Here is a 17,253-nt window from a genome sequence, read left to right on the forward strand (position 1 = left end):
AAGAGTAAGTGTTAGTATTTGGACTTCTGTTGTGTGCAGAGGGCTCTAGAGTCAGATACACAGCTGTTCCAGTGAGATACAATCCTCCCCACCCCCTCCCTCTCTCCTCCAACTCTGTAGAGCCAGAGGCAGCTGGTGAATGGACAGGGGGCCATGGGAGAGCAAGTCTGAGGAAAGAGAGATTGTCACACCCTCCTTCTTCACCAGGTCAGGAGCCAGCTGCAGGCAGGGAGTTTTAAATCCATGTGACTTTGATGATAGATATTAGAATGATTAGGGTTTTTACATGATTGGTAAATACCCAAACATGACTGACAGTGTTATGGGAACTGTCTAAGATTTTATCCAGATAAAGAGAGGAAAGAGCCTGCAGAGGGGGTTTAAAACAAAAGGTTTGAAAAGTAGTAAAACTCTATGCTTGCATCTGAGCAAGTTTTGATGATCCAATAAATGGGTTATACGTGCACACCAAAATATCCTTGATTCATTGTTATTTGTGTACAAGGGATGTGTGTGTTTACATGTGTGTATAATCTGTGTGTGTACATAAGTTTTCCTTGTTTATTCCCCTTGGTGGTAGTGGGAATTAGTAATCCACACCATGCTTGAGAAACTATACAGTTCTTTAGGCAAGAAGGTGTTTGGGAGAGAAACTGTATTTATTAATGTTATATGCAATTTATTCTCCACTTACGAGAAAATGATTCTTTAAATGAGAAAAGAAGTGTTCCTTGCTTAAAAATAAATGCTGGATAATTTGACTCTTACCTGAGGAAACTTTACAGGGCTCAGTAAGAGTTAAGACCCTTCCTGATGCATGAGTATTATTTTTTTTCACAGGTAGGAAAGAACAGAAAGGATTCAGTCTGAAGATGATTTGCCCCAAATCCTCAGTCATCTTTAAGAGAAATAAAATCTATCGCTTCTTTGGCTCTAAAAATGTGTTTCAAAGAGATACACAAACACTTTTCTTTAATGCAAGTTTGATAAAATGCTATGTTTAGGTTTATTTTCAGTTGTTGGTTTCTCTTGGGCTTCTTTTGTTAAAGAGCTTTGATTCACTTTCCGCATCAGAGTCAACCATCTGCATACGGGTATCTCTCACTGGAACAGGCTCCTGTCACTTCCATTTTGCTGTCACACTTCCTATAAGTGCTCAGAGAATTTCAACATAAAATTATTCCCCTGTTCTCCAAGAAGAAAGTAGAAAAATCTATGTAGAGAGTAACAGGAGTTCTAAGTATTTCTGTAGAAATTGACCAAAGAAGTAAGCCCAAGTAATAGGAAAAAAAAAACACCTGATTTGCTAAATCTCAAAATTGATGATTGATAAAGGGCTGATGGCTGTTGATGTAGAAGGCTTTCATTTGGATTTATCTGTGAGACCCCACTGATATCAATATTGACTAGTAAACAAGGATGCAAATTCTAAAGATTAAGAAAACTGACAATTTACTTTCTTCAAAACAATACAGTATAAAAACAAAAACTTTAAAAGTGTATATATTTAAAGAAAATACTTGCAATCTAATATGAGAAAAAAATTAGAAGAAAAGTGATAATCAATGTATTCTGCTTATTTTTATCCAGTAGTCCTTATCTCGCAACTTAGAATTTCATTTTTAATATATTGAACAAGTTAAAGGGAAAGAATAATTATATATCAGAATAATTATTATATCAGTTTCCAGTTTCTGCAGTTTTTCAAATTATTTTTTGTAATGATTAATATCTTTTAATCCATAATATGGACATTCTACAGGAGAAACTTTCATAAGGAATTATTACCCAATAATTAAGTATACTTTTTCAGATTCAAACTATGGAAACTCTGAAAAAGCTATTGTGCAAGGCAGAACTTTTGGTTTTTGATTAACGGTGAAGCAAATGCGATTGAAGCAGATTATAACATGTAATCACATATTGGCTGCACAGATGCTTAAGAATGTAGCATCTGAAGCTCCCTACTTATCATTCACAATGCAAATTTAACAACATACGAAGTCTCGAGGGAAAAATACATTTTTGTAATGCTATAATCTCTGTGTCTATCATAAACTCTGGAGCTTCCTTAAAAAGTGGAAATGTTTAAATGATCTGTTAAATAAAGGTGGTGATGTTTTAATAAAGTAGGACATTGGCTAGATGAAGCCTATACATCTGGCTTAGTTTGAAAGCCACTTTTACATCTTCCCCTATTTGGATGCTTTTATTTGCTGATGGCATTGCATTCACCCTGCCATTTCCACACACACACAAAAAAAGCATCTCATCCATTTCAAATCCTGTTGACTCATGGGGAAGTGCCCTAGATTTTTTTCTCACAGCCAGATGCACTGTAATACTAGTTGCTTCTCTTCCAAAACGAGTTGAATTTTGAGAATAGATTAGAGTTCCTTGTTTGAAAAAGTGAAGAAGTAAAGATATAGGTAAAAACAAGAACAAGCTTAAAATTATTTTGCCTTCCCTAGAGCACTGCATGTGAACTAGATTACAACTTACGACTCTGCTGGGCAGAGAACTAGCCGTCTAGTTAGATGAGCCATGAAGTGCATACACTGGACATGCACACATACATTCACTAAATCTCCATGCCTGTATGTCTATCTGTGCATTTATAATACGTGTGTCTCTATATGTGTCTCACAGGATTAATGAACTCATGTTTTATTCGATGGTTATTATAGATTTGCTTGGCAAAGTTTCCTGGCACTGCAGCGACCAGGACTTCTCCATTTCTACAATGCTCAGAAAACCTTTGGCCAAGACTATAATTATGGAAGTCCCATGTACAGTTAGTAGAGTGTTAACGCTCCCAAGGAAAGAGCATTCATTTACTCCTTCAGTATTATTTCTTGAGTGATCCTTTTGTGCCAGATGCTGATTGAGGCCCATTGTGAGCAAGGGGACGTGCAAGACTGCAGAGGGGGCACCCAAACCCTGATTAAAATTATAATAACTAAGCACTGAGTTACTAGATGAAGTCAGTAAGCCCCCAGTCAACCCCACAGGAAAACATGAATAAAAAGGTTACAGCAGGTCAGGATAGTAGGACTAAAGTATCAATAATTTTCTAATCATCCTTGATTACAGAATGCTAAACAGTCTATGCACCAAGTGTGATCAGTGGTCAAAACTAAATTTGTTCTTGTATATTCATTATTAGTTGTAATGTTTTATTTAACTGTTTGATAAGTTCAGTTTATATGTCAGTGTGATGAAGTTATCTCCAGCAAACTCCTTTTTGCCCCCAGCATTGAGGGAAGACTATCAGGTAGGTTTAGGTTGTAATCGCTACACCTAAATCCACATGGCTCTAATAATCATTGTCATTAGTCTAGCCTTGGGCAGAGACAGACCCCCCACACCCAGCCCCCAGGCTGGTTCTACATTTACTTGACTATTGGTAGAAAGGAAAGAAAGGGTTAACCTTTTGGCTTCCTAAAAAAGGATGGTCATAAACTGAGTCAGAAGAGATCTAATAGAAGAGATCAATAAAGTGCTGGTGTGGATGGTGATAATAACAGTCTACAGATGCTTGGAAGCCCATGAGTCATCATCATTAATTTAACTCCACATGGTGTAGGCAGAGTAATAGGATTCAGACAGGCCTCTGAGGGGAAGATCTATCATATTGATCGAGAGCAACCTGCAGGAAGACGGGCTTTTGGGTCTCATGTCTGACAGCGTTATGCAGCGGACGGCAATCGATGGAGCCCTCCCATCTAACTGGACTGCCCACTGCTTTGAACACAGCCTCACATTATGATCTCCTCACTCTCTGTTCCACTTTTAGCCTGAAACTCTGCATCAAGTCACCTGCCCCCTCCCCAGCAGAGTGGGCTTCTGCCTGAGGAGTAACAACCCTCTTTTGTGCTTTATGCTAATACATGGAACCCTACTTTGCTCTTTGGGCTTGGATGTCTCAAATTTGTCAACAAATTAAATGTCCATTTCTTTTAGAAATGTGGCTTTGTCCTTGGTGTCTGTCATTTCTGTTTCCTGCCAGGGCTTGAAAGCTGACCTCTGAACCCCAGGTGGCAGGGCTCCTGCTCAAAGACTGTTATGCCTGCCTGCCTGCACTTCCCAATGTCACCTGGTGCTAATTCTCCATCACTAAACTCTGCCACTGGTTTGGGGTTACCATTACTTCAAGCTGGAATATAGATGCTAATTGTTTACCAAGTATCACTTGTGATTTAGAGCTGCTGTCACCAGATGCTGAATTCTGTGTAGTGTTCTAGGTTGTTGCTAAGCTTCCACAAATAGGTTGTTTTTCCTTTTACATCTTTCTGTCTACCTGATATAGCTAACTAGGCCAAGCCCAGTTCTGTCTTGGAATGTATCAATAAGAGGGGTAGGAGATGCAAGTTGTCCTTGACCTTAAGAAGGACCATTAATAACGGCAACTACAATCTAAAACGTTCATTAATTCAATGATTATCTTTTATTGGCTACTACATGCTAGATGTTGGAATCAGAACAACAACAGCAAAAAAGACAGGACTCTCACTCTCACAGAGCTTATATTTTTAGGCAAGCATGCACACATGTATGTGTATGTTGTTGTTATTGAAAAGAGGGACAATCAAAACCTGTATTGGGTTATAAATAACACAGTGTAGAGAGTTTAAAAAGCTACTTCAAACTGGGTGGTTATGAATTCTCCCTGTGAAGGTGACGTTTGAAGTGACATAAAGAAGCCAACCATTGGATGACCAAAGAGAACATATTTCCAGAAGGGGGAAAAACTGGGCAAAGGTTCAGAAACAGGAATGAGCCTGAGGATCTGTGATTCAGATCAGAGTGGCTGGAGATAGTGGACAGGAAAGAAGTGATTAGAATGAGGCTGGCAACTTTGTCAGAGGCTGGATCTTGTGTGACTTTATGAATCATGATAGAGTTTGAGTTTAATTTAAATACAATTGGAAGGCATTTGAGGATTTTAAGGAGGGCAGTAACTTGATTGCGTTATATTTCAAAACAAGCACAGCACCTCTGGGCAGACTGTGGATGTACATGAAAGTCCTGAGAGGCCGCTGAGATTCCTTAGGAGGCTATTGGATAGTCAAGCAAGAGGGATGGTGCTTTGGACTAGGCTATGTGGAGAAAAGTGGAGGTAGAATCTGCAGGACTTATGGAAGGATTTGATGTGGGATCATAAATCTTAGATTGTTATCTGGAACAAAAGGACTGAGGATGGTGTCATCTTCTGAGGATGGGAAAAACTGAAGGGAAAAGCAGGTCTGAAGGAGAAAAATCAAGTGTGCTTTTCTGGCTGTATAGGTTTGAGTTGCCTGTTAAACATGATGTAACTATGAAGAGTAGGCAGGGTGTATATGAATCTGAAGGGCTGGGAGATGTAAGGGGTGAAGATGAAGCATTGGGAGCTGTGAAATAAGAGAGAAACTATATGTTAGTTTTTGACCCGGTTCCTGACATAGAGCTCCTAAATCCCTTGGAATTTCCCCGGTGATAGTATTTTTTGTTTTAATGAGGTGACCCTTGGTAGTCTGGTTAGCCTCCAGATGGGAACTGATGATCAGAAAGACCAAGCCATTATTAGATGCTTGGAACTTTCAGCAGCATCGCCCATCCTTCTGGAAGGGGAGAGGAGCTAGAAATTGAGTTAATGATCAATCATGCCCAGGTGATGAGGTCTCCATAAACATCCCAAAATTACAGGATCCTGAGAGCTTATGGGTTGATGAACACATCTACATGCTAGGAGGGTGGTGCACCCCAACTCCATGGGGTAAGAAGCTCCTGTGCACAGGACCTTCCCAGATCTCACCCTATGTATCTCTTCATCTGGATGTTCATCTGTATCCTTTATTATATCCTTCATTATAAAATAGGTTGTTAAATATGTGTTCCTCTGAGTTATGTGAGCTGCTCTAGCAAATGATCAAACCCAAGGATGAGGTCATGGGAATCCCAGTTTATATCCTCTGGGTCAGAAGTACAGGTGACAACCTGGGACTTGCTATTGGCATCTGAAGTGGTGGGGAGGGGAGAGGCAGTCTTGTGAGACTGAGCCCTTAACCTATGGGTAATGATGCTGTCTCCAGGTAGATAGTGTCAGAATTGAGTCGAATTGTAGGACATCCAGCTGGTGTCAGAGAATTGCTTGATGGGTGGAAAACCCACGTATCTGGTGTCAGAAGTATCATGGGTGTGTGAGTGGAGGAAAAACAGAGGAGGAATGTGTTTTTTTTAATTGTTTTTTGTTTATTTGTTTTTTTACAAGAAGCATCAGCACAGAGGTGGCATTTACAGGCTCAGGAGTGGAGGAGGTCACAAGGGGAGAGTGTGGATAGAGAAAAGATGAGGAGTCAGGAGAGACCTTTGATACACTCTAATGTCTTGAAGCCAAGAAAAGGAAAAGGAGCCTGAGAAGTGGTCAGAAATGTAAGGGAACTATATTTAATAGGCCCTTATGTGCTAATTAAATTTTTTTTAATGTATTGAGGTAACATTACATAAATTTCATGTGTACAACACTATATTTCGACTTCTGTGTACACTATAGCTTGTTTACTGTCAAAAGTTTAGTTTCTATCAGTCAGCATACAATTGATCCCTTTACCCATGTCTCCCTCCTCCCCAGTTCCCTTCTCCTCTGGTAAACACTGCTCTGTTCTCTGTATCTCAGCGTTTGTTTTCATTTGGGTTGGTTTGATCATTTTTTTAAAAATTCCACATATAAATGAAACTTTTATGTAGGTTAACCACTTTAATCTTAAACTTCCAGAACTAGTTAGAAAGTGAAGTCTGTCCAAGCCCCTCCACTGGCCAGCTGTGTGACATTGGGCAAGTCAACTAGCCTCTCTGTAACTCAGTTTCCTCACCTGTAAAATGAATTTATAAATATATCTACATCATAGGATTTATGGTTGGATTAAATGGATGAATATGTATAAAGCCCCTAGAACAGTGCCTGTTATGTATTAAGCACCCAATAAATGTGATGTAGCAACTGGTTAATAGCAACTATTATCTACCTTTTACACTTAAGTGAGGCTCAGACATGTCTGAATCTTGGAACATCACAGAGTTAGAAAATGGTGGAGCCAAGATTGAAACAATTCTGTTTGATCCCAAAGGGTATAGTTTTTCTACATTCTTTTAATTTAGGACCTTTAAAATAATAATAAACTGACTTATGACCAAGTCATTGTTTTTATCACCCATGGTGCCACAGTGTGGAAAACTGAAATATTTCATTTCAGGTATCATTTCAACCTTCATTCTCCACAACCAAATCTTTTTATGAGACGCTGAATGTTAACAAAACTCACTTTACTTTCTGTCTTGTCTATGGAGTGACTGAGTATACTCTTTTCCCCTCAGAAAAAAGGTTAGTTCAGAGTTGGAATGAGGCAAAAATGCTCATACAACTAGCCAACCAAATAATCAGCCCTCATATAAGTATATAATGTGTTGACCATTATTATTTTGTTTGTTTGTTTTTTATGGTACACGGGCCTCCCACTGGAGCACAGGCTCCGGACGCGCAGGCCCAGCAGCCATGGCCCACGGGCCCAGCCGCTCCGCGGCACGCGGGACCCTACCGGACCGGGGCACGAACCCGCGCACCCCGCACCGGCAGGCGGACCCCCAACCACTGCGCCACCAGGGAAGTCCGACCATTATTTTTTTAAAAGTATATACTTAAATGTTTTATTCATAGGTGCATGGGATTAAAAAGTTTAGAAGTCGCTGATTTAGACAATGATGTATGGGTTTAGCTTTCCTACTGAGTATCTTGGGTTTTATCTCTACCTGGCCTCTCCTCTGCCCAAACTTCTCTCAACCTGCTGAAGTCTTTATAAAGTGAAACAAATTGCAATAACTCCTCTGCGTGTACCTTTGTATAAATATTTCTTCCATATTTTTACATACTTGCTTGCATATTTTACATTTGTCCACATTAGTGTTGTCTTTCATTAGTTCTGGCTATTTAAAATACTAAAGATATTAATGATTAAATTTTCTTTTTGTAGTACCTTCCATAGGCAGTAAGCTAATTGACAACCCTGACGCTGTTTGCTTTTGTTCCTGGAGAAATTATTGTAGGATTACAGATTTCACTGAAACTTATTGATTCTTGTATAAATAATGGGTGCTGGGCTTCCCTGGTGGCGCAGTGGTTGAGAGTCCTCCTGCCGATGCAGGGGACATGGGTTCGTGTCCCAGTCCGGGAAGATCCCACATACCGCGGAGCGGCTGGGCCCATAAGCCATGGCCGCTGAGCCTACGCGTCCGGAGCCTCTGCTCCGCAACGGGAGAGGCCACAACAGTGAGAGGCCCGCATACCACACACGCACAAAAAAAAATGGGTGCACTTAGTAGACGTTGGGTATGTTTGGAGTTGGCACAGTTTTTCTGGGGTTAAGAGCGTTTTGATGATATTGACCCTGTTCACTTTACGTCAAAACAATAAATCACTTTCCTTAGGAAAAATTTTACCTCAATCATTTAAATTTATTTGGTATTTGTTGAGATATAAAGAACTCAATTTCATACCACAAATTGTTCTAAATGGGATACCTCCTCTGCATCTTTTCTGGCCAAAACAAATCTATAATTTCATGTCTCAATGGTTATGTCCATTTAAAAATTTTCCCATCTGGGGACAACCATGGTCTCCAAAACAGTACCACTGATTTTAACCCCCACCCCCTTTTTTTTCTAAATATATTTTTTTATTTTACATTGGAGTATGGTTGATTTACAATGTTGTGTCAGTTACACTTATACATATATCCATTCTTTTTCAGATTATTTTCCCATATAGGTTATTACAGAATATTGGGTAGAGTTCCCTGTGCTATACAATAGGTCCTTGCTGATTATTTTATATATAGTACTGTGTATATGGTAATCCCAAACTCCTAATTTATCCCTCCCCTCATGTGTCCCCTTTTGTAACCATGTTTGTTTTCGAAGCCTGTGAGTCTGTTTCTGTTTTGTAAATAAGTTCATTTGTATCATTATTTTTTTAGATTCCACATATAAGTGACATCATATGATATTTGTCTTTGACTTCATCTAGTATGATAATCTCTAGGTCTATCCATGTTGCTGTAAATGGCATTGATTTTTTAAAACTTTTTATTTTATACTGGAGCATAGCTGATTAACAATGTTGTGATAGTGTCAGGTGCCCAGCAAAGCGACTCAGCCATACATATATATGTATCCATTCTCCCCCAGACTCCCCTCCCATCCAGGCTGCCACATAACATTGAGCAGAATTCCCTGTGCTATACAGTAGGTCCCTGTTGGCTATCTTTTTGAAATATAGCAGTGTGTACATGTCAATCCCAAACTCCCTGACTATCCCTTCCCTCCACCTTTCCCCACCCCCCACTGGTAACCATAAGTTCATTCTCTAAGTCTGTGAGTCCATTTCTGTTTTGTAAATACATTCATTTATATCATTTCTTTTTAGATTCTGCATATAAGCTATATCATACAATATTTCTCTTTCTCTGTCTGATTTACTTCACTCAGTATGACAATCTCTAGGCCCATCCATGTTGCTGCAAATGGCATTATTTCATTCTTTTTTCATGGCTGACTAATATTGCATTGTATATATGTACCACATCTTCTTTATCTATTCATATGTCAATATGTTGACCATTATTGTTAATTAAAAAAATAATTGTTTTAAAAGCAGATTTATTAATTTTCACTATGTATATACCAAATATGGGACTCAGTCTCAATAAAATAATAATTTTAAAATGAAACATTGTCTATTAATTTCAAGTAAATAAAGCAATTCAAGTTAGGTTAATTAAGTATTGTCAAGAAAAGGAGTTGGGAAGCTACTTCAATAAATAGAGAAGAATGATTTGTACTTAACATATTTGTTGTTCATCTGTAAATTGGTGTTTTTAATTGTTTTAAAGCAATTTGTTCTCTTCAGCAAATTAAATGTTCCCCTATGCAAGTGTTAGACTATTTTATTGGCAAATTTTGTGAAACAAAGTTAGCTTCTGCTTAATTTCTATCCAAATTAATGAAGGTTTCTTTCATTTATGAGATTCTAAATCTTTTCTACTGGTGCTAAAATTAGATTCTATTACTAAATTTGAGAAAGGAGGAGAATTTCTCTGTCCATAATTCCAATATCCAATTCAATAAATTATGTGAAAGGATTGTTGTTACTTTGGAAGAAACTGTGAGGAACATCTGCCAACACTAAGAGGTGACAGGTCTGACTACAATTTTGTCTGAGTATACCACAGGGCATTACCCATCACAGACAACCTTTAAATGTCAGAAGGGAGGAAGAAAAAAGGGAAAGAAAGAAAGAGAGGGAGGGAGGAAGAGAGGCAAGCTTGGGAGGAAAGAAGGAAGGAGGCAGGGAGAAAGGAGGAAGAACAATTTCCTTGATGAGAGTTTGGTTTGGAAGCACTAGTTTCTGAACAAGTTCAATCACCAGGGACTAGCTCAACTCTGAAAAGTTTCCAAACTTAGGCTGATGTGCTCTGTTGAAATTCACCCAAGAATTGCACACCTTGTTGCTGAGGAGTCACACCAGATGTCCTGTCCAAGGACTAATAACATTTGTTCCTGTAGGCTTCACATCCATATGTGAAGAAGCAGAAGAGAGCATTTCAGAGCTGGTTAGTCAACTTTAAGTTATGCTTAGTGCACTGTATCGGGAATACAAAAGCATTTTCCAGATGGCATCATAAAGTCGGTTCATTTTTGCAGAGCACCATCTCATTTTTGAGAAATAGCCCCTTGTTTTTCATTCCACTTGGTAGTTTTAGAATTGCTTTCTTTTGCCATAAACGCAACACAAACTGGAGGGTTGGGTAAGATATCTGCTGTGTATTATGAAAAATGTCTAACAGACTGTGAGTTTTCAGCTATGAATTGACGAGGTAGATGATAAGATATTGTCTTAACCACTGGCCAGGCCATCAAGGAGACAGAGTGCCAGATGGATGTTGGGATTCTACTTCCACTGTTAACGATATAACCTTGTGTAATTCACTTAATCATACTGTGTTTCAATGTCTACATATGTATGAGAGCTATTCTAACTCTCAGAAATTCCTCTGTGAGTCATCCAAGGCCCAGCTGTCACTAGTTGTTTCTCTACCTGCTTATCTGCATGAACTCTGCTGTAGCCAAATTGTTCAACTCACTTTCTTCTAAATACGCTTTGTACTTTTCCAAATTCATGTCTTTCATCAAGCCCTTTCCTTGGCCTAGAGTGCACTTTCTCTTCTTCTCTGTCTGGCCCACTACTACTTGTCCTTTTGAGGCAAGCCTCCTCCTCAATGAAGGTGTGCATATTCATGTAGCTCTATGATGGGATTTTACACATGTAATCTCATTTAGTCCTCAGAACAGTATAAAGTAACTATTTTAGACTTATTTTATAGATGAGGATATGCGACTCTAATTAAATGCTGATGGTCCCAAAGTCTAAAGGTGTTATCAGAACCTGGACTAAATTCAGGTTTCTTGGGCACCATGAGTTCCTTCCAGTGCTCCACAGTCTCCTTGTAACATTTCTTGTATTCTTTGTTGCAGTTATTGTTGTTATTACTTTTATACATTTTTAACATAAAAATTCACGTTTCCTTAAATAAATAGTAAATGCCTTGAAGAAAGGAATAGTATTTGCATGTTTCTTACACTAGAATGTAAGCTCCATGGGAGCAGAGAATCTGACCCTGTTATTCACTGTTCTTACTCCAGCTTATACAGCAGACCCTGGCAAATAGTAAACAAAACATAAATATTTACTGAATGAATTTCTGTATCTCTTACAGCAACTAGCCTTGCACATAGAGGGTACCAATAAATACTTGTTCTTCTTGTGCAATGAGACTGTCCTCCATAAAGATTTTTAGATTAAAATCTTCTTGGATATTTACAAAATGCTTTTCTTTTCCCCCTTTCTATGCCTGTTATTTACTTTCAGATATTGATCTTGTCTACTTAACATGGCTATTCTCAACTCATTAATTGAATCATTTACCCTACACTTGGCTTCGCATGCTGACACCAAACACTGCCATGTTTGTCTCTGGTGATGTGGAATGAACGGCATGAGATAAAAAGTTGCTTACTAAATATCATTTATTGAGTACTAATTGTCCCCATGCTAAGCAGCTCATTTATATTAGTTTACTTAATTCTCAGAGAAGAACAAAGATTCTTTTTACAGGTTAGGAAATTAGTTTTCAAAGAAATTAAGCAACTTGCTCACAACCACATAGCCAACAAAATCATGAGCTAGGATTAAAGCCCAAGCTCTAAACCATTGAGCTCAGCTACATCCATCAGTCTTGTGATGCTCTGGGAGAGGAGGCTGAATATTCCCGTAAACTGGCATGATCAAATTAGACAAGTCCTAACAGTAAGGTGAATAGTGGAACTGCATTTTGGGGGCTTGACTATTGGGAAAACTTCCAAGTCATTGATAGCCACACAAATATCAACTGTTTCTGATTGTTTTGTTACCATAGTCTGAGAAATTATTAAACATTGCAACTAAAGTTCCAGCTCTTAGTAATGTTATTTTGTTGGTAAAAAATAGGTTCTATTCATTAGTGGAAGAAAATCATTAATATGTAACATTATTATCTCTAACTTCAACCTAGTAAAGGCCATTTTGAATATGAATAATATTTCACCAGCCTTATTTAGTAAGACTTCATCAGCTAAATTGACTTTAGTTTTGGTTTGGCATTGAGTCACATCTTTTTGTTATTTCAGGGAGTCAGAATGAGTGAATCAGCAGTGTTCAGTGAATATTTAAATATGAAAATAAAAACACAAGGTAAAACATGACTTCTAAGTATTTGCAACAGCTTTCACAGTTGTTATAATTTTGGAGCTGGTGAGAGTTTAGTTGTTCTGTGTTCTAAAATGAACTGTATTTAGAACCTTGGCTTAGCCCATTTTTAATCTCTTCTGATAAGTACTCTTAAATAAGTTATTGTCATTGGTGCAACATAATCAGACAAAAAGTGTTCTAGGTTGCAAACTTTTAGATTTTTAGAATTCATATGCTATTTCTTTCTCTAGTACCTACCATACGTAACACTGGACAAATTTCTCATGAAACAGGTGTTAGTTTATTCAACTCTAAGTTGAAGTTAATATATGACTCAAAGAATTTGAAAGGAATCTATAAACATACAGAGTGCTTAGAATTCCTTTAACCAAATCACAATGCAAATATTAGGTAGAGGATTGTGACATTCTGATATTTTATCCATTTGATTTCTCATTTTGATAGCTGTGTAGTATGGTAATGGATGAACAGCAAACAGTAAATTTAGTTTATAATACCTGTTATGCATTCCAGATGATAGGGGAAAAACCTGGAGGGTAACTTAGGAAAGAGTATTGTTGTGTGGCTGTTGTGATATTAATAAATCAGTAGCTTCTGACAGACTCAAGCAGGGAGCTTACTCTTACCTTATTGTAGGAGTCTAAGGTCTCCTGATCTGCAGGCTTTGAATCCTTGCTTGGAAGAAGATTAAACAGCACCTCATTTTATGGTAAATCAGTAAGTAATGATAAATTATTTAAATGACTGCAGATTGCCTTTTGCTTTCTTCTTGAGTATATGTACTATAAGCAGAAGAGTCTTTAAAAAGGAAATCGGACATCCTTTATTAGCAAAATGATACGTTCGTTACGTATTCACTAAATATGCATTGAATACCTACTATGTGTTAGGCTCTACACAAGGTGCTGAACTTCAGTGATGAATCAGATATGGTTCCTACCTTTAAGACACTCACCATCTAGTGAAAGAGAAAGATGAATCAACAGCTAATTTCAGTATGCATTCCAAAGTCATATTTTTTGTTGGAGGTGTCATAACCAGAAGAAATAATGTGGGAAACATGGCAATATACCCAAAAGTTAGATAAGAAGGGTTACAGGATAAAAATCTATTATATAGGCGCAGTCCGCTTGCGCCCTGAGCCACGCACGTGCAGTGACGGTAGGATGGTGGAGTTGGTACCTTTTGCGGTTCCCATCGGGGGTGACAAAACCTTGCTGGTGTGGGAGCTGAGCTCTGGACCCACGGCCGAGGCCTTGAAATCTTCTCCCAGTTTGGCCTTCTGTATTCGGTCCGAGTCTTCCAAAACGCAGTCTTCCCAAACTGCTGGTCCTGGGTTCTATTCCATCATCAAGTTTTATTCAGCAAGGGATGCCCACAGAGCCCAAAAGGCATGCGACCGGAAGCAGCTTTTTCAGACATCTCCAGTGAAGGTTCGTCTCGGCACCAGACATAAGGTGGTTTAACATAATACGCTTGCCCTAAACAGCTCCAGATGCCAAGAATTGGCAAATTACTACTTTGGTTTCAGTGGGTGGTCAAAAAGGATCATCAAGAGGTGGTGTTGCCCTCCCACGAGTGCAGGAGTCCCGGAGTTGGCATGGCTGAGGAACCTTTGGATAAGTTGGAAGAAGGGTCATTATCATTCCTTATGAAAAGGAAGGTAACGCAGAAGCTTGCTATTCAGAAGGCTATGACAGATGAATTCCAGAAATTGCTGATTGTGGTTTTAGAAAGTGGTAAAATAGCTGTGGCGTATAGACCCTGTGAAGAGGTCACAGATGCTAGAACCGAAGAGGAACTACAGGATTTAATTCAAGTATGTGGAGATAAAAACTCAAGGGGTACACACCCAGTGTAGCCATAATTCAAAACAACCAGCAGGATTTGGAAGACTTTGGCATGTCTACTCAGCTCTGTCATCCTTAGGAAAATGTGAAACTCTGAAACTGCTTTTGAGGCAGGGTATTTCTAGGACTTTTCCAAGTCCCGAGCCTTGTCTCTGGCCCCTTATTTGAAGTTTGGAGAGCAAGATTGAGGGCCATCAGTGTACGTCTACAGTTGTGGACACAGGAGAAGACACAGGTCTTTTAGAACTCCCCTCAAATAGAATTGCAGGGATTTGGGAACAAAGTAACTATGGCCTTAAGTGTGATTATGCTACAGTGTTTAAAAACTATTCATGCCTTTCAAGTAAGGTATATTACCCAGATCTCAGCATCTCATATATATCTTGTGTTAAATATTTTGCCAAAAAACCTTTCTGTATACCAATTATATGGATGCCTCAAATTAGGGATTAAGTTGTCAACGTAATTTCTAAAAGAAAACATTAATGTACTGCATATAGGATTTTTATTAAAAAGGAGCAAAAAATGTGTTTCATGTCATTGAGAGCTTAATTTGGGGCTAGATTATTTAACTCACCCCAATGTTGCAAAGTTTGTTTTGAAGGGAAGAAAGTAGAGAAAGAAAAGGTGGTTATGTTCCGAAAAATGTAAAAATTTTGAAAGTTTTTCCTGTACAAAATAATTATTTTAATTCAATTTAAATCAGTCAAGGAAACTTCAGGCGTATCCATGTTTGGGCTTTAAGAAGTCTAGCTTCCTGTGAAATGTGAGAGGAAAGGATTCCATATTGATACTAAAGATTTCGGAAACCTGATTATAACAACAGATCCATTCCTAAATGAGGCCAATCTTGGAATCAGTTCCATTTAGAAACCATTATGTGCTAGGCACTGGAAATAAGATGAAGCTCCTTCTCTCTTGGAGTTTAGTTGTTAAAGGTGTACCAGACAATTAAAAAGGACTAAAATTGAATAGATTATGAAAAGGACTGTGAAGAAAGTAAACTGGGTGCTAGTTACAGTATTTCAAGAAAATTACTTAACATGCTGACTTTAACATTCTAAGTGTCTTCTCCATGTGTGCACACAGGGAAGACCTCTGAAAAGTGACACTGTAGTTTTTTCTAGATTAATGGCTCTGTTGAGACAAGGTGGGGTGGGAGAAGTTTTCCCATGTTAATGTAAAGGGCCATTCACTTGGTTTTAGACTCTCTTTCCCAGAATGAATTGCTCATCTGCCCCAAACCCCTCCTACAGAAGTTCTGGAGTCATCACTGATTCAGTGGTAACCCCTAATAATAGAGTGGTGAATTAATAATGAGACGTGAATACTGAGAGTTTGGAGGAAATGGCAACATTTTATTTTATTTTTTTTGTTTGTTTTTTTTACATCTTTATTGGAGTGTATTTGCTTTACAATGGTGTGTTGGTTTCTGTTTTGTGGCAAAGTGAATCAGGTATTCATATAAAAAAATTTATTATATAATAATAATGTTTAGAAAGTACAGAATTTATATATGGTAATCTTGATGCAAAAGGAGGTGGAGCAAAGAGTTGGACGAAGGGTAGAGGCAATGAGGCAAGCGAACCTGGCCAATGAATGCACAGGTGGGGAGGAGCTATGGAGGGAACTTGTCTTCTGGTCTATGCAAGACAAAGCAGGCTTCAAATTCCTGGAGGAAGCTGGTGACAAAAGAACACAGATTCTCCCATCCATAGAAACCTCTGGTAGAGCCAACAGAAGCCTTAGACTCTTCCCCAAGGAATCAGAGGAGAATGGGGAGATCTAGGGGAAGCTGCAGGAAAGGCCATGGCCACCTCTAATATAATAATAAAATGGCCTTGCTTACTCATCTTCATGTCAACTTCATAAGCCTTGACCAGGCTTATATGATGAGGTAATACATAACATAAATACCACAAAAATGTGGAATTTCTCTTGCATTTGCCTTAATGATACAACATTCTCCTCTCCCTGCTTGTTTTTCCTTAGCTGGGAGACATGAGGCTGATGTTGTCCAATGTAGAGGGAGGGGGAACTGAAACCCCAAAATTTATATTCTTAATTTGAAGCTTAAATGCTTTGATCTAAGTGAGAGATATGAATATTTTAGAATAAAATATTTGATAAGCTGGTTATTTCCTCTTCTCACCAGTGTTGTAATATTTTAGTTTGGGTCTGCTGCTGGGACAAGGTAGAGTTTCTAAATTTGGCTGAACTTGCACATTAAATGGTGGAGAAATCACTGAGTGACTTGAGTCACCCTGGAGAAACCTACAGAAATAGGGCTCAAGGTAGAAATTAAGTCCAATTTAGGAAAACAGAGAAAGCCATATTTTTTGCACACTAGAATTTGTGACTTGAGGGAGTTGCATCAGCTAAACTTACTTTCAAAAGTCAGTTGGGGGCCATATGTGATTTCATGGACATTCATAGCCAAAAATGTTTTCCATCTCTTTTCTGATGCCCTCAATTTTTTAAATGCAGTGATATGTGTTTCATTCTATAAACAGGATCTTGAGTTAACTAGATAACAAGGGTTTCTATTACTATGGAATTAATTTG

The 17,253-nt window shown here is 38.4% G+C and overlaps 1 pseudogene; it reads left to right on the top strand.

Annotated features, from left to right (window-relative positions):
• Positions 1-14,004: 14,004 nt before the first annotated feature.
• Positions 14,005-14,699, top strand: LOC114887526 (annotated as a pseudogene).
• The last annotated feature ends 2,554 nt before the right edge of the window (positions 14,700-17,253 follow it).

This window comes from Monodon monoceros, unplaced genomic scaffold (assembly GCF_005190385.1).
Source record: "Monodon monoceros isolate NGI ecotype Baffin Bay Population unplaced genomic scaffold, NGI_Narwhal_1 Super_Scaffold_7, whole genome shotgun sequence".
In the NCBI taxonomy this organism is placed as follows: Eukaryota; Metazoa; Chordata; class Mammalia; order Artiodactyla; family Monodontidae; genus Monodon; species Monodon monoceros.